An 18,992-nucleotide genomic window follows, 5' to 3' on the forward strand; every position below is an offset into this window, starting at 1 on the left:
TACACATAAGATAACATAATCTAAAGTTGTAAATACACTTTAACATAATTCAATACAAAGGTTGAATATCCAACATGGCAACTTATAATTTTTATATATATGTGAGGGCATTTTAGTAGTTTTTTCTTTCACATGGATTTCGCAGGCCTCATGGGGCGAGTATATCCACTCCTATCTCCGTTTCCATTTATTTATGAGGACGGGTCATGTAACACCGTAACTTTTAGCACCTCATGATCGTATTAAAAACTCATATGTTAGTTACCTTTAAACCTTTTTCTTTTAAAATATTGTATTTTAATCCATTTTTAAGTTTTTCGATTACTGATTCGCCGTAACTTTTAATTTAATCTCTCAGCCATCAAATCTCACCAATTTTTTCTTGATCCTCAACGATATTCCAACCCAAAAATCTCCAAAATAGTTTGGTCCCTGCTAATTTCATCACAGCCAAGCCATAAACTTCATAAATACATCAATATATTGCAAAAATTCAACATAAACTCAATCAATAATCAATCACAACATCAAATTGCTTATTCAACACACGTTTAATCATTAAGAATTTACCAAAACCTTACCTCCGTATGAAACCAAAAAAAAGAAAACTCTGGAGAAGCTTTTTGATCGAGCTATTGAAGAAGAAAACATCAGAAATCGTCTGTACCTCTTAGAACTCCAATTGGCCGAACTCAAGGGAAAGGAGAGCTATGTCACCGTCAACTTCTATCGAACAAAAGTGATGCTAATGTATATAGAAGAAGGATACGAACACTTTTATCGGATTAAATTTTTTATTAGAGTTACAGATATCAACAAATCGGAGTTGGAAACTTCATGGTCACGGAGGTTCTCTCTTCCTCACTCTGGGTTCCTTTCTTTCTTTTCATTTCAAGTTCGGTGATAAATGAAGAGAAGTGAAGATTAATAATAATGATTCTTGATTAAGTGATATTGGTTTATTAAATGAAAGGGCATGTGTCATAATTATATGTATGTATATATGCTTATAAGTGGTGCACGAAATTGTTATCTCTAGCAACGGTGCCAAAAACTTGGTACGCACGTTTATAATCTCAAATTCTTTTTCACAACTCCGATACAACTAACCAGCAAGTGCACTGTGTCGTCTAAGTAATAAACCTTACGTGAGTAAGGGTCGATCCCACGGAGATTGTCAACTTGAAGCAAGCTATGGTTACCTTGTAAATCTCAGTCAGGCAGATTCAAATGGTTATGGGATTTTGATAATTGAAATATAAATAGAACATAAAATAAGATAGAGATACTTATGTAATTCATTGGTGAGAATTTCAGATAAGCGTATGGAGATGCTTTTGTTCCTTCTAAACCTCTGCTTTCATACTGCTTTCATCCAATCATTCATACTCCTTTCCATGGCAAGCTGTATGTTGGGCATCACTGTTGTCAATGACTACTTTCTGTCCTCTCAGTGAAAATGGTCCAAATACGCTGTCACCGCACGGCTAATCATCTGTCGGTTCCCACTCATGCTGGAATAGGATCCAGTGATCCTTTTGCGTCTGTCACTACGCCCAACACTCGTGAGTTTGAAGCTCGTCACAGTCATCCCATCCCAGATCCTACTCGGAATACCACAGACAAGGTTTAGACTTTCCGGATCTCAAGAATGGCCGCCAATAATTCTAACTTATACCACGAAGACTCTGATCTTTCGGAATGGAGGCTAAGAGATAAATGCTCAATCCAAGGTAGAAAGGAAGTGGTTATTAGGCACGCGTTCATAGGTTGAGAATAGTGACAAGTGTCACGGATCATCATATTCATCATCTTGAAGTGCAAGCGAATATCTTAGAATAGGAATAAGCTTGAATTGAATAAGAAAACAATAGTACTTTGCATTAATTCATGAGGAACAGCAGAGCTCCACACCTTAATCTATGGTGTGTAGAAACTCTACCGTTGAAAATACATAAGTGATGAAGGTCCAGGCATGGCCAAGTGGCCAGCCCCCTAAACGTGATCTCTGAACATCAAATTATTCAAAGACTAACCAGAGATATATAATAAATCACTAAAAGTAGTTTTTATACTAAACTAGTAGCTAGGGTTACATAAGATAAGTAAATGATGTAGAAATCTACTTCCGGGCCCACTTGGTGTGTGCTTGGGCTGATCATTGAGCTTTCATGTGTAGAGACTCTTTTTGGAGTTAAACGCCAGGTTGTAGCCTGTTTCTGGCGTTTAACTCCAGAATATGGTAGGAAGTTGGCATTTGAATGCCAGTTTGCGTCATCAAAACTTAAGCAAAGTATGGACTATTATATATTGCTGGAAAGCCCTGGATATCTACTTTCCAACGCAATTGAGAGCGTTCCAATTGGGTTTCTATAGCTCCAGAAAATTCATTTCGAGTGCAGGGAGGTCAGAATCCAACAGTATCTGTAGTCCATCTTCAGCTTCTGAATCAGATTTTTGCTCAAGTCCCTCAATTTCAGCCAGAAATTACTTGAAATCACAGAAAAATACACAAACTCATAGTAAAGTCCAAAAATGTGATTTTTATTTAAAAACTAATAAAAATATACTAAAAACTAACTAAATCATACTAAAAACTATGTGAAAATAATGCCAAAAAACGTATAAATTATCCGCTCATCAATAAGCCATTCTTGTTATTTATTTTCTTATGGCTTCGGTTCTTTCTTTCTTTGTTTCCAAATGGTTAGGTGAATGAAATGAATAAATGAATAAATAAAGTGAAGGTGATGATTATCATTAATGAATATGGCAAGGTGTCAAGTTCTAGGATTGCTGAGTCAGCGATTTAAATTATAAATATCTTAACGGATAATTATAAAAACTGAATATATTAAAACACAAATAATAATATATATGAGTTACTAATATATTAGTAATATAAAGATAAAAGATATACAGTGAAGCATTAGTAAAACTAAATTCACCGAAGAGTACCGATATTTGCTCATAGCGGCGAATATCTAACTCGATAATAATATTATTAACTAAACTTTATTTTTAAATAAAAAGGATAATTTATTAGTACCATATTTATTTTTAGAAATAAAGTAATATGGCTAATGTTATTACCTGTTAAAACTTACTAATTTGTTTTGTTTCTTCTTTAGTTGAAATAGTTGTATTTGTACCTAAAGAGAATATTATGTTTTTTTTTTAGTTTAAACAATTAACAAAATTGCTAAAGATAATATGAATACACACAATTGAATGTATAATATATTGTCTTGAGTCTTGTGAAATAATAAATAATTTGTCTCAAGTCACTACCTAATATATGTTTAGGATTTTTTTTCATCGATAAAAAATATTATCTGAGAGCTCATGAAAACAACTATCTTAGATGTATTTTCATATTGAGATATTATTGGAAGTTACACTACTATATTTTATATATTTAGTAACGTTTGTCTCTTAACATTTGTGAAAATGTTAGCAATGTAGATAAAATTATATTTTACACAACATTTACAATAAAATGTTAGTAAATATAGTTAATTTTCTTAAAAAGTTTAATGAACTATTAGCTATTCCTATTCCTAAACACACTAAGGTTCATACTCTTCCAAAAACTCTCTCATGAACCATTGCATGTTTTCTCATTCAATCTTCCAATCGGTGCTCATAATCATTGTTTTCTTTGAAATCAAGAATAAAAAAAATCATTCTCTATCACAGTCTCTTCCTCTCTCTCTTTCTTTGGATCGTGATTTATTCTCCTTCGAACCTTTTCAATCTCAATCTAATTCTAGGGTTTGATTATTTTTTATTCTGCTTGTTCCGATTCCTTTTTAATTTTGTTCCAAAAAGTTACTTGCAGAAGAAGAGTAGCATTATTCTGATCTAATCGTAGTGTGCATCAGTGATTGAATCAGAACTGTGATGAGAAGGGAAAATTCAAGAACAAGCCCAACGGTCGCCACTAGTTCTCCATCCGGAAGATCTCCGTAAGCATTGCATGTTCTCACTCTCACTCTCACTCTTAGTGCTCTGAATCCCTCGATCTTGTTCTGTCTTCTTTTCAATCTCTCCGTACTTTGAATCTTTGGATATCATTTTTCCTCCTCAATCGCTTTCTACTTATAAGTTAAATTTCCATTGTCTTCTTTCTTGTTCTCTTTAATTTGGGAGTTTAGGTCCTTTCGAGTAAGCAAGTTCATTCTGCTATTATTTATTTCTAAAAATTGAAATAATTTTGACTCACGTATTTTTTGGACATTTTTTTTTAATTAATGCTGATTTTACATTCAATCCTGCATGAAGCTGATATATACAATTCAACTTATACAAATTCAGGTTTTGTAAACTATGCTTGCTTAAGACTAATGATTATGAATGTTCATTTGATTTCTAGTTCTAATGAAGACAGTGTAGTGGTGAGTAATGAGTTGTCAGAAAACACTAAATACTATAAACTAAATATGGCAAATTAAAAATTAAATTGAACAACAACTGCATAAAGGGAAATACTATAGACTAATTAGTATCTTCATTGTTTAAAGTTTAAACACTAAAGTACTCTTCACTAATGTGATTCCTAGCTTAATGATCAAAGATAAAGGATTTATAATCTTAAATTGTTTGAGCTGTTAATTGAAGTGTAATTAATGCAAAAGAAAATTCTACTAAAACTTCATACCACATACACATACCTCTTCCTAAGATTTTGTTTTGGCATTTAAATTAGGTGAATCTGCAACTTTATTTTTTGCCCTTTCTATGATTGAAGGTGTTGAAGCAGGGCTAGGAATGTTTGAACTAAGATATTGAGGTGTGCTTTGAACACCAACATCCCTTGTCATTCCTTCTTTTTTCTTCTTTGCATAAAAATATTAGATTCAAAAGTTGAATTGTAAAGCAACTTCTTAAAAATTAGGGCTGCACATGGATCGGATAATATCTGCATATCCGCAGTAATTATCCGCATCCGATCTGAATTTTGCGGATATTATCCGATCCGCATTGTGGTAAGATCGGATTGCGGATTTGGAAGTGATACCCGCGGATCCGATCCGCAGATCTGATAGATCCGCACATCATATAAATAGCTAATGTTATTCTTACCTAACCCTAAATCCCTAATGTTACCTTACGGCGCTCCTCACCTCTCTCACACTCTCACTCTTTGGACTCTAGACTTTCCTCTCAGTCTCAGACTCTCACTCATACTCTCAGACTCTCCTCACCTCTCTTAGACTCTCACTGATACTCTCAAACTCTCCTCACCTCTCTTAGGCTCTCCCTCTCCTCTCTGACTGGCTCTACCTTGTTATAGTACACATTGACGCGCTCTTGCTGCAGATCGGTGTTTCCAACGTACCTACCAGTTGGATCTATGCCGTGCTCCTCGCACATGACCTCCCAGAACTTGGAACTGATCTGGTTCCCGTATTGCTCTTCTTGAACGTGAAGGATCTCTCTCATTCTTCTTCTTCCCTGTAAAGATCTGGTTCAGTGGTTCCCACTATATATAGCGCACATGCAAAGCTGTAAATCCCTCAAACCCTAATCTGTTTTCTTTGCTAAAATCTAAATCATATTCTTCATTCTCTGGCTCTTTGCACATTTTTGCTAAAATTTTTATCTGTTCAGGTGTTTTTGTATTTGTGATATTTCTGTGTGTTGAATTTTTGCTACTTTATTATGTTTTCAGATTGTTGAAATTTTCAAAAGAAAAATGAAATCCGTACCTAAATTTTGAGGCATACATTATTTTCTGACCAGTTACATGAAGCTATGTTTGAATGATGAAAATCTTGTAGTTAGAACCCTAATTTATAGTTCATAGATTGCCCAATGATGCACAACATAGATTGTTGAGCGGCTCCTCGTATTCCTTCATAATCTGATCTGTAAACTGATATAGTGATATATGGTTTATATGGTTTAATTGTTTGAAAATTAAGATGGTTTATTTAATTGCAGTTATACGGCACTGAGGATTTGTTGTCTGTAAACTGATATAGTGATATGGTTTATTTATTTGTAGGATTGTGTTGGAAAATTAGAATGGCTGATAAACAAGCACTTACTAACAATGCAAGTGGGTCTGAAGTTAGGAGCATTCCTACTCCACCAAGTGTCGCTGGATCTACACCAGAAGAATCAACAAGGAGAGGTGAAACAAATACCAATCCAGCTTCAAGTGATGCTCCTTCTTTAGTGACAGCAGCACAATCTGGCCAGTCAGGTAAAAAAAAGTCTAATAGACCCCCTTCTATTGTTTGGGATCACTTCAAAAAAAATGATGAGGAAACTAAAGCTCAATGTAAACATTGTTTGAAATGGTTACAATGTCATAGTCGTAGGGATGGGACCTCTAACCTAAAAAAAATATATTGGAACTTGTGCGAAGAACCCGAAAAATCATGTTGATAAAAAACAGAAGACTCTTGTGTTCACAAATTCTAATTTAGAAGAACCACCAACATTAAAGGCAGTAGACTTTAATCAAGATCGGTGTAGGCTTGCACTTTGTAAGACGGTGATAATTGATGAGCTTCCATTTAGGTTTGTGGAAAATACTGGTTTTAGGGTCTTTTGTGGTGAAATGCAACCTCAATTTAAGATTTCGAGTCGTATGACAGTTGCTAGGGATTGTATGCAGTTGTATGTAGAGGAAAAAACCAAACTTAAGTCCCCTTTGGAGCTGAATCATCAGATGGTGTCTTTAACTACTGATACTTGGACGTCTGTTCAAAACATGAACTATATGTGTGTAACAGCTCATTATATTGATGATGGGTGGGCATTGAATAAGAAGATCCTGTCTTTTAATTTGATTGCTGATCATACTGGTGTTACCATAGGAAAAGCTTTAGATAAATGTTTAAAAGTTTGGGGTATTCGAAAACTTTGCACTGTAACTGTGGATAATGCTAGTGCAAACTTTGTTGCTGTAAATACTTTGGTTAAAATCATGCGAGAATGGAATGGTTGTACTATGTTGGGTGGAAAATTCATTCATTTGAGATGTGCTGCCCATATTTTAAATTTGATTGTTTGTGATGGTTTGAAATATCTACAGTCATCTATTGCTAGGATTAGAACTTCTTGTAAGTTTGTGAAGTCATCTCCGTCTAGGTTAGCAACCTTTAGGAGGTGTGCACATGAGGCAAACATTACGAGTCGACAAATGATTATTCTTGATGTACCGATGAGGTGGAATTCTACTTATATGATGTTGGAAGTGGCCGAAAAATTTGAAAAGGCATTTGTTCGTCTTGCTAGGGAAGATGCTCATTTTGAAACATACCTTGAAGATGATGGGGGGGCCTCCTTGTGATGAAGATTGGAGTAGAGCTCGTATCTTTATACATTTTTTACAAATTTTCTATCATGCAACGCTTTCATTCTTTAGTTCTTTGAATGTCACTTCAAATACTTTTTTCCATGTATTGTGTAAGATTTTATACACTTTGAATAAATGGATTATGAGTGATGATTTAGTGTTGAATGGAATGGCGTCAACGATGAAGGCTAAATTTGATAAGTATTGGGATGATTCTAATCATTCTTATACTTCTCCTTTGACTTCAGCGAACAAGCCATCTCTGAACTATCTATTACTTGTTGCTGTATATTGGAATATATTCAATTTACTTTGTCTGAGATGTATGGTTAAGGTGAGAAATCTTCAAGGATCTTTAGAAAATTGAAGGATATCATTGCTAAATTGTTTGAGCAATATAGCATATGGAATCCACGACCCCCTGAAGACACTCAAGATGCTAGCATTTCTTTGGATACTACTACAAATCCTAGTGTAGAGATGAGTGAGAATGATAGTATTACGATTGACGATCCTATGAGCAAGTGAAAGCAAACTCAAAGGATAAAATTAAGTGAGTTGAAGAAAAATGAAATGGATAGGTAGATGAAGTGGCGGAAGATTTTAGTGGATTTGATATATTGAGGTGGTGGAGAGGAAAGACTTTGAGGTATCATGTTCTCTCTTGCATGGCTAGAGATATATTAGCCATTCATGTTTTCACTGTGGCATCTGAGTCAGTTTTTAGCACGGAAGATTGTGTCCTTGACCCTTATCGCAGTTGTTTGAGTCCCACCACTATAGAGGCGTTAATTTGCACTCAAAATTGGTTGAAGCCTGCTAAGATATTGGTTGAGCTTGATGAAGGAGATGCCGCTGTTGATTCAGGTATATAATGAATTGGTTTATTTATATTTTATTAATTATTATTCATTTTTCGTCTTTCATTTTAGAGCATTGACATACCATGACATATTTTATTATTGTTGAATTGAATAGAATTTTCTGGAGTTACTAGTGTCAGAGATCCTGAAGTTCAAAGTGGAATGCAATCTCATCAACCATCTTAGGTATTCAATAGTGCTTGTATTGGTATATAATAATTTATTATTCTAACATGTTTTACTAATTTTTCTCACTTATTATTTCTTAACAGGAATGAATGCTTGCTGATATAGTGTCAATTAGAAGACTGGGAGAGATATGTCAATTGGAACTTGTTGAGTTGCTGTTTTAGTATTTTTAGTATGCTGAGATTGCTATTTTAGTATGATTTAGTGTTGTTTTAGTGTTTTTAGAATGCTGAGATTGCTGTTTTAGTATGATTTAGTGTGCTGAATTGCTGAGTTGCTATTTTAGTATGTTTTAGTATGTTAAAATAATGATTTAGTGTGTTGTTTCACCAAGTGTTGTCATGAATTTTATGATATTTTATTTTTTATTTTTAATTTCTGAGTTACTGTTTTATTTTTAATTTTTAATTGCTGAGTTGCTGTTTTATTTTTAATTTTTAATTTTATGATATTTATGGAATCTTTTGCAAAAACAGCAAAAAATAAGGCCTTGAAACAATCTTTTGATTACACGGATATATTCGATATCTGATCCGATCCGATCCGCAAATATGCAAATCGGATCAGATCGGATCCGACCTAAAAAAATGCGGATATGGTATCCGATTCGATCCGATGGGAGCAGTGCGGATCGGATCGAATTTTAGCCTATATTCGATCAGATCCGATCCGTGTGCAGTCCTATTAAAAATAGGATACTAGGAGGCAGAAGAATATTCATGCATGATTATTCAATAATTAGGCATTAGTTATTTGTTTAGTTTATAGAAATGAAGTGAAGTTTAATTGCTTATAGTGATTGCTTATAGTCTTTTACATACTTGAATTATGTTATATAATTGACTATGTTTTCTATATTGTTCTTTTTAAGGGGAAGAGAATTTCAGTCCCTTGAAGAATAAGATTACACAAGAGGCTCTAGCACCAAGGCGGACATTCTACGATGATTTAGTCGCTACCGAGGCGGTTGGGATATTGCGAATCGCCATTATTGGATTGTAAGTTCTGTTACTATTTTCCTGTTTACCATGTTCTTAAAATGGCTGCTTCATTATGTTCCTCATGCCGATCAAACAATGACAAATAGAAAAGTTCCAAATGAATAATCTATTCCGCTTATTTTATCTAGTTGTTAAACTGATAAAATGAAGACTAGTAGTGCTTAATTTATCTTATTTTTTTAATTAAATGAAAATAATTTTTTTTATCATTATCACTATTGAGTGCCACATGTATTCTTGTCACATGCTGGCTGCATTATTTGGTGTATTCTGTTTTTGTTCAGCCCTGTGTCCTGTACTTGAGAGTTGGGACCTAATTGTTATTTCTCGGTTCAAGTCTTTCCAATTCTTGAATGTGATTAGTTTAGAAGTGTTTATTTGTTGCATTTTACTATTATTTCACTATCCCCTATTTCTCAACATAAAAACACCACCAATTCATCTGCAGAATATCGTAAAATGGCATTCAAAGGTTCCCTTAGAGAGTTGCAAGATTCTTTTAGCACCTTGTTTCCTAAAGTACAATACTGACCTTTCAATCAAGCAAAGCTAAGCTTGATGCCTCTCTAACATAAATTTTATGTTATGGATGAAACCTGATTTTTTATTTTGATGATATTTGTGCAGTAGTGCAAGTTATATGAATTGTTTCAGTTTCATGCAATGTTTCTTTTTTGGATTTTTTGTTTCGCATAATATGTTTAGTGTTGTGATGAACAATTGATCCAAGACTAATTGCTTATGTTATGGTGTATTTTTTATCATCTTGCATACAATGATGAGTCCTAAGTGTATAATCTAATCAAAAGTTATAGTTCCTTATGGAGTTGGTCATTTGTAATTTGTATAATGATGATGAAAATGAACACTTGATAAAAACATATTAGGCATTATTGGTTAATCTCCATCCCATGGAAGTCAGCTGTTTCTTAATAACTTTTAATAATAATTATATTAAAGATGTACTTAATGGAGAAGCACGTACTTTTCTGTTTGAATGGTAGATATGTGGCTTTGGAAAATTGGTTTGAAGCCTTATTTATCTCAAACTTATCTTTTATGCATTATATGTAAAATATATAACGCCATTTATGTGGAATTTTATATATATCATATTTTAATTAGGCTCGGATATACTTTTATCATAACTGAATGGTAAATGCCTATGTTATCCAGCTAGTTCAATTATTTGAAGTTTGATGCACTCAGCATACTGTACCAATGTTCCCTTTAATGCTTAATCAGTGGACCTTTCATACTACTAAGTAGGAAAATTGTTGAAGCAAAATATTAGTGTAGTTTACCTTGTTATGAAAATAGTTCCTTTTTTGTTGATGATTGGCAGAAAAGCAGTAATTTCAAAGAAACTGATGGAGAACCAGATTTTAATGAATAAGGCCCATGTAATTATCAGTTAGCTATATAGAAGGTTTGGACCTGTTTGAATTGAAGTTGATTAGTCTGAAATTTGTACATCTATCATCCGATGAATAAGGACCAAGTTTTTTTTTGTACTTTGTATTATTTTTTCTTTTCTTTTTTATAGTGCTATAAGTATTTTTTTTTCTTTTCTCATTTTATTTGCATCACGAAACAAATTTGTACAATGACTATTGATTAATGAAAGAGGTTATAAAAATTTTATTTTTTTAATTTGTGAATTTAATGAAATATTTATGTTGTAGTAATTAATTTTAGTATATTTATATTGTGTATAATATAAAATAAAAAATAGTATAATATAACTAAAAAAAATGTTACTAAGGATTTTTTGTAACATTTTTTAAGTGTTACAAAAAATATCTGGTAACATTTTTCTAAGTATTACATAAAATATCTATTGTAACATTTTTTAAGTGTTACAAAAAATATCTATGGTAACACTTTTCTAAGTGTTACAAAATATATCTATTGTAACATTCTTTTAAGTGTTACCAAGAAAGGTCTATTGTAACATTTCTCATAATATTACTATAGAATATATTTTGCAACATTTTTACTAAATGTTATTAAATCTTTAAAAAAAATATTAGTAAAACTCTTTAGTAACATAGAGTATATTTAACATTTGTTAAAATATTACTAATGTACATAAGTAACATTTTAATATGATTTAGTAACATTTTTTAAATGTTAGTAAAAGTCAAGTATGTAGTAGTATTAGTAGAATAACAAACAACCTCATGACATATGATATTGAGATCTATGAGCCTACTCTTTAATGACATCTATGATGAATTTTCTATCATCTTGTGAAAATTCAAGAGCAAAATATATGTCCTTATAAATAGCACAAAAAATTCGCATCCTCTTTGAATATTTAAGAGGAATCATGTATAATAACTTTTAGAATTACTTAAAAAAATATTGTTTAAAATCCTATTTTTAAGACATTTATAAAGCAACTACATATTCTCAATTAATCCTATTTCATGAGATACGAGACGGGATATGAATTCGAAGGATGAATGGGATAGTTCCAATAAGATTTCATTCTTAAACAAAGATTGGATAGACTTATTTGAGGGAGGAAACATAAATCTTCTGAAGAATTAAGTTGGAACAGGAAAATATTTATTTATTTTTATCCCCTTAACAATTAAAAGTTGCTCGTGCTACTCAACCTAGAGCCTTGACTATTGTATAGGGAGGTGCTGTAGGAGTAAAGTATAGAATTTTTTTCTGATAAAGTGGACAACAATGATAAAATTTTGTAGTTTATATACCAAATGAAATTAATGCAAAATACATGTTGTTAAGACTTCAAATTTAAATCATTATACATATATGAAAATAAAATTAAATATAAACTGATTATTACTTGCACGCACATAAGTCAACTTTTCAATTTGAAATATTTTCTTTCAAACAAACTTTATTAGAAACAACTACTACAAAAAAAATGCTAAATACTATTGGATTTACCATTGGACGTTAGCGGCAGATTTACCAGAAAATTTGGTAATAAATTCTTCAGATAAAAAAATTACTGTCGGATTAGATTTTCTGACGGTAAAATCGCTGGTAATTTTTGGAGGAAAAATAAAAGAAAAATTTGTGTGATCATTATCGTTGGAATTACTGTCAGATAAATCCGTCAGTAAAGCTCAATTAATAGAATGCTACATTTTGGTCATGCGCAATGCATTACCGTCGGATTTATCCGCTGGTAAATCCGACAGTGAATTTGCTCTAAATTGGAATAGCGCGCTCTCTCCCCTCTTTTAAAATACCCATTCTCTCTAAACCTCCTCTTTCTCTTCAGTCTCACTCTTCACAGTGCCGAAACACCCCTATTTCCACTTTCCTAGTGCCGAATCTCCTCTCCCTCTTTCAGCCTCTTACAGCAACAAAACTCCTCCCTCTTCTCCGCCCCCGACGCCTCCCCATAGCAACCTGACTCGCGTCCGCGGCGGCGTGACCCTTTCCTCTCCCTCCTTCATCCTCGAAGCGATTCTCTCTCCGTCCTCCTCCACAGCGCCACGCACCAGCAGTTGCCGTCGTTCTCCACACACCAACAGCCGCCGTCCTCCTCCACGCACAACAGCAGCACGCACCAAATGCTGTCATCCTCCATGCACAGTAAGACCTCCCTCCACGTCGTTGTCCTCAAGAATGGAGCCTCCGTGTTAGGTTGGTTCTTGGTTATTGATTATTGTTCTGCTATTTCTTCACCGATGTCTTCTGCTATTTTTTTGAAATTGTTAGTGATGATTTATGGTTTTTTTAATTCTAATTTAATAATTCTGTCTTTGAAATTTTGTTTATGATTCTGATTTTTAATTCTATTTTGATAATTTTGTGTTTCAAATTATGTGTTTATTATTCTGATTTTTAATTCTATTTTTATGATTCTGTTTTCAAATTCTGTGATAATCATGTAGTTTGATATTAGTTCAAGTGAGAACATTGACAACACAGAAAGATTAATAGGATCTGGTGTTGCTCTTTCGAATGAATCTGCAAGTGTAAGATCTCCAACTGCATTGTTCTAATTTCTATTCTGGTGTTGCTTGAGTTAATTATTTTCTATGTTAATTAGTTGATTGTTGTTAATTCTCTGGATTAATCTGAACTTGTTTATTTTTTGAGTTAATTATTGACTTATTCTTTGTTGTTAATTTCTACCTTTATTATTATCTGAGTTAATTGTTCTTTGAGTTAATTAGTGTTGTATGTTCAGACATTTTAGTTAAAAATGATTAAATTTAAATATTTAAAATTATATATTAAAAAAAATATATAATACCGTCAGATTTATCGAGAAAAAAATTTGACGGTAACAAGCTATAAAATTTCACAATTAAAATTTTATATCCGCCGGTAATTAGCGGCAGACAAAAAATCTGCCGATAAAATAATTACTGGCCAGGTTTATACCATTGGATTTATTCCGACGCTAAATCTGACGGTATCCGACGAATTTCTTGTAGTGAATATAATTCAAATTTCAAGTATGAGTATATGACCCGCTACTTGTTATTTAACCCAAAAATATAGACTTGTGATATTTTATCTTTTCAACAATATCATGTATATAAGAAGATTTCTACAATGTAAATCATGAAATGAAAGACTAATTGCAGATATATTTTTTTTTCTTGAATATCATAGCCAAATAATCGTCATGTTGCATCATTTATTGAAATGTATCTACAATTATTGAACTAATTTTTAATTTTATCAATAGCTTATGTTTTTTTACTAATGAATCATTAATATTGTATATAGTGATTATTACATGAAATTGTCCTTATATATTGTTTAATGGTTTAATTTTAAGCAATCTATTTGAGTTTGAAATTGTGTATTTAACTTTCATAATCCTTATTTTTTCATTATAAAAAAAATTAAAATTATTTTTATCATCTTTGTTTTATGAATTTTTCAATATAAATTTATCTCATTGATTATTCTTAATTTTTTATTTTATTAGAAATAAAATAATTATTAAAATTATTGATTCAATATTCAAATTGTTTCACAAAGGTACACACACCTCATACTAGTCTTTGAAAATTCAATTTACTCAATTTAGTTCTTAAAATTAATAATGGTGACTCACATTAATTCCTCAAATATTTTTCTTTACGATATGTTGATATGACATATTGACATGACATACTAACATGGACAATCAATGTCACATGTTAGAATATGATTCGATCATGTGTAATTTGGGTGATGACATATCAATTAACGACACAAGACATGTTAATGTGTTTATGGATGGTGGTATTATGTGACAAAAAATGATTGTCCACGTGTTTCTTTGTGATTTATCTGTATGTCACAGGTAGGGGTGTTCGCGGTGCGGTTTGATTCGGTTTTTTTTAAGAAAAAGCCATCCGATTCAATTTTATATTAATAACGCGGTTCGATTTGGTTAGATTTTTTTTATTAAAACCATCCACACCAAACCAAACCAATTAACTCGGTTTGGTTTGGTTCGGTTTGTTCAATTTTTAAATTGATTTGAAAACATATCCTATTCTAATCATCAAATCATATCTAGGGGACTATGAATCAAATCCCAGATACCAGAATAGGAAAAAAATCAAAACAATCCAATTCCTAGATACCAGAATAGAAAAAAAAATCAAAATAGAATTTAATCAAAACAGAATCAAAATCCTAGATAAAAAATAAGAACCCAAAACAAATAATCATAAAAAAATTATAATAAAAAGACAGAATACAACTTATAATCAGAATCAAGAAATAATCAAATCCAAAATCCTAGACAAAAACTCATGAGGAAGAATCAGAAAAGAATAAAAAATCAGAAAAAGAATCAGAGTAAATAAGCAAAAAATCATAACGAAAAAACAAATAAAACATTAGCAAAGTTTCCAGATGCAGGGAAGGATGACAGAGACGCTAGACGGTGAGACGATGGAGATGACGGGGCTAGAAACGGAGATACGATGGTGCTTCAGTGGCTGCGAGGGAGATGGCTATGTCATTGCTTTAATGAGGGAGATGAATGGGCGGACGAACAACACGGCTTCAACGAGGGAGACGAATGGGCGGACAAACAACACGGCTTCAATGGCAACAAACCAAAAACCAGAGACGAAGGCCCAGATGGCTGGAGCATGACAACGCTACGATTGTCGGAGACGGAAGGTGCGGGAAAAGGGGCTCGCTCAGTCGCTCAAATTCTCAGGTTCTGACAATGAAATCGACAGCGCTGAGCGATGCAGAGAGACTGAGAATGACGGCGCTAAGAGACTGATAACGATGGTGGTTGCTGGACGACGACGGCAAAGAGGAGTAGATGTGTGGGTCTGGGACTCAGAGAAGAGAGTGTAGCGTCAATGAGCATGAGTGAGGCAGTGTGTGGCGAGAGAGAGAGAGAGAAAGAGAGAGAGAGAGAGAGAGAGAGCAGTGGTATATTAGGATTAGGGTAAGTGGGGGTATTTTTGTAAAATTAAGTTATATATATTTAAATCTATTGGTTCGATTCAGGTTTTTGGTGTCAGAACCGAAAACCGAACCGAACTGAACAAAAAACTGCAAAATTTTACTTTTTCAGTTTTCGGTTTGTTCAGTTATCTATTTTTTTCGGTTCGGTTGCTCTATTTTGTTCGGATTGGATCGGTTTTGAACACTTCTAGTCACAGGCATGCCATCATTGCAGGTGACTTAATTTACCTGAATTTTGTCGGTAAGCTACTCAATTTAGTCTCTAAAATTAAAAGTTGTGAATAAAAGTGGTCTCTACACAAATATGTGAACAATAAAAAATTAATATATTTAAAAATATCGATAATTTTAATTCGTTTAATAAAATTCAGAGATTAAATTAAGCCATTTATTTGTAATGACACCATTGAGTGACACGTCAACAAATGATAAAGTGTCATGTGGACAAACTGTGTTTTGCGATGTGGCACCACTGTCTAAGGTTGCATACAGATCGGATTAGATCGAATATGGGCAAAATCTAGATTCGAGCCACACTAAACTCATCGATTCAGATTGGATACAATATTTGTATTTTTAATGCTCGAATCTAATTTGACTGCATATTTGTAGAATAAATCGAATCGAATGTCGGATATATTTAAAAAAATAATTTAAAATATTTATTTCTATTAAAATTAAATCACAACTATTGTATAGTCAAAAGTATAAATAATTAACTTATCAAAGAAAGTGGGCACACAAACATTAAACTAGCCCTGTTCTTTTGGTCAATATTAGATGAAAATAATATAATCAGTGAATAAATAGATTTTAATGAAGTAAAATAAGAATATTGTATCACTTTAGAGAGATTATGTAAGAAAATTAAAATTAATAATTAAGCAATAATTTAAAATTCAGCAGCAATAACAATAATTCAATTTAGTAGCAACTCAGAACTAAAACCAAAACAACAGCAACTCAACCAAAAAAAAAATTGAATCTAGACATCCAAATCGGAGCACTCAAAATCTCTAATAGAAGTGCAGAACTAGGCGCAAGGCTAAGAGATTGGAACAAGTAAAAGTGCAGAATCGCCATATCGAAGAAAAAGTGTAGAACAGAAGCAACCAGAACTAGGAACACAAACATAGGCGAGGAATACCAAAGAGAATGGAGAAGCAAGAACTAGTGAGACAGGAAAGCTCAAAAAGCAACGAAGTTTTCGGGAGCAAATGATGAGGTGGCGAGTGCATTGAACCAGTAAACCACAATGAACGAGAGAAATCTTTAATATACTCGAGGACACCAGGCAGTAGAAGATGATGAAGGCGAGTGAGAAGGGGGAACGATGCCGGTGGTGGTCAATGAATGATGCCTGAGGGTGAGAAGACAGAGAAACTAGTCAGGTTGGGTGAGTGGGTGGGAGAGCGACACTGAATGGAAGAAGACTCAGTAGAAAGGGATTTATCGCAAAATGGGAGAAGGAATGAATTTAAAATTAGGGTTTTCTCTCACATATATTATTTATTTATTTATTTATCTATCATTCATTACGAATTCGTAGATCTACAGATACAAGTATGGTATCCGCAATCCGATAACAGTGTGAATCAAATAAATATCACGATATGCAGTTATTATCCGATCTATGTGTAGCATGTCATCATCTCATTAATATGGTCAAACCATGTCAATATATTATGTCAGCACGCTGTTAATAGAAAATATTCGAGAGACTAACATGAATTATAAATATCAACTTTTGAATTGAACGAAGTAAATTAAAATTTTAAACCAAATCTATGGATTAGCTCAACATTACTTGATAACTTTATTAATTAATCAAGAAATATAAAAATGGTGTTGAACAAAATTTATTAGATATTTATTTAAATTTTCATTCAAAGTATTTTATTTATTGAAATGCCTTCAAGCTAACGAAGAATTAGTTACCATGCTCTATGGTGAATATCCTGTTTATAGACTAAAAATAAGCATTGGAAAATTATTAGTATATATTAAAACAGTTTAGTTAGAAAATAAGGCATGTATGTGACAACTTTACTCCACATATATATATTTTGTTAAAAGAAATATTTCACCTTTGTAATGTGAAAGTCATAAAAGACAGATATTTAACTTTATATATAAAAAATAAAATAAAATAAAATAGGTTTAATTACTCTGTTGGTCCCTATAGTTTCGCAAAATTTTTAATTAGGTTCCCATACTTTTTTTCTTTTAATTGGATCTCTACACCAATTTTTTTTTCAATTGAGTCCCTATACCTTTTTTTCTTTTTATTTGAGTACCAATTTTTTTTAGTTGGGTCCCTATACAATTAAGCTAATTACTACCAAGAGGGACCTAATTGAAAAAAAAATTGGTGCAGGAACCTAATTAAAAGGAAAAAAAGTATAGGGACCTAATTAAAAATTTCGTGAAACTATAAAGACCAACAGAGTAATTAAACCAATAAAATATATCATTGAGATTATATTATAATAGAAATGATATATTGGAAAATATAGATTACTTTATGACAAAAACAAATAATTTAAATAATGATATACAAATTTTTCTTTCATTATATTGTTTTATGTATAGACTCGACACAAATGAGACATAATTATATAATATTAAATAAAAATATAAATTTTAACTCACCGTAATTTCTACTCTTTTATTATGTAGAATAAATAGTAAATAGAGTTGTATTTGTCAAAGAAGTTTCGATTTTGAGATATTTAAATCCTAATTAAATCGCTTGAAACTATGAAGTAAAAAGAGCTGGAATTTGATTAACCATGTTCAAATAATAAAGTTGAATAAAAAATAAATAAGATGAACTTATAATTTATTTTAACAAATAAGGTGGATATTCTCTAAATCAAAGGACGAAATCTTCAAAGATTGTGCTCAAAACAAAATTTGAGATCAACTAACAACCACAAGTGATACTATGAATTAATTAAAAAGAGTTAATTTTAATCTTTTAATACCCATGCTTTTATGAAACCATACCATATCAAAAATTTCAAATAATACAAAAATAAATGATGATTTTATTTTAGTGCAACTAAAATTTATTGTTTACCAAGTACAACCAATAGACACTATTAGCATAAATTTCTTTCACTTGATCATGTTCTTATGTTATTATTGCAATTTTTTAAAAAAAATTAATTTTATATTAAATTAATTAACACAAAT

General features: G+C 32.1%; 2 long non-coding RNA genes across 2 annotated transcripts; both read left to right on the forward strand.

The window, feature by feature from the left end:
- On the forward strand, positions 8,059-8,510 carry LOC110265554. Its single transcript, XR_002351710.1, has 3 exons — positions 8,059-8,179; positions 8,291-8,361; positions 8,448-8,510. It is a non-coding gene; the product is annotated as an uncharacterized LOC110265554 (long non-coding RNA).
- LOC110265937 lies at positions 9,082-11,007 on the forward strand. Its single transcript, XR_002352624.1, has 2 exons — positions 9,082-9,362; positions 10,711-11,007. It is a non-coding gene; the product is annotated as an uncharacterized LOC110265937 (long non-coding RNA).

The sequence above is a fragment of the Arachis ipaensis genome, chromosome B08 (assembly GCF_000816755.2).
Source record: "Arachis ipaensis cultivar K30076 chromosome B08, Araip1.1, whole genome shotgun sequence".
Classification (NCBI taxonomy): domain Eukaryota; kingdom Viridiplantae; phylum Streptophyta; class Magnoliopsida; order Fabales; family Fabaceae; genus Arachis; species Arachis ipaensis.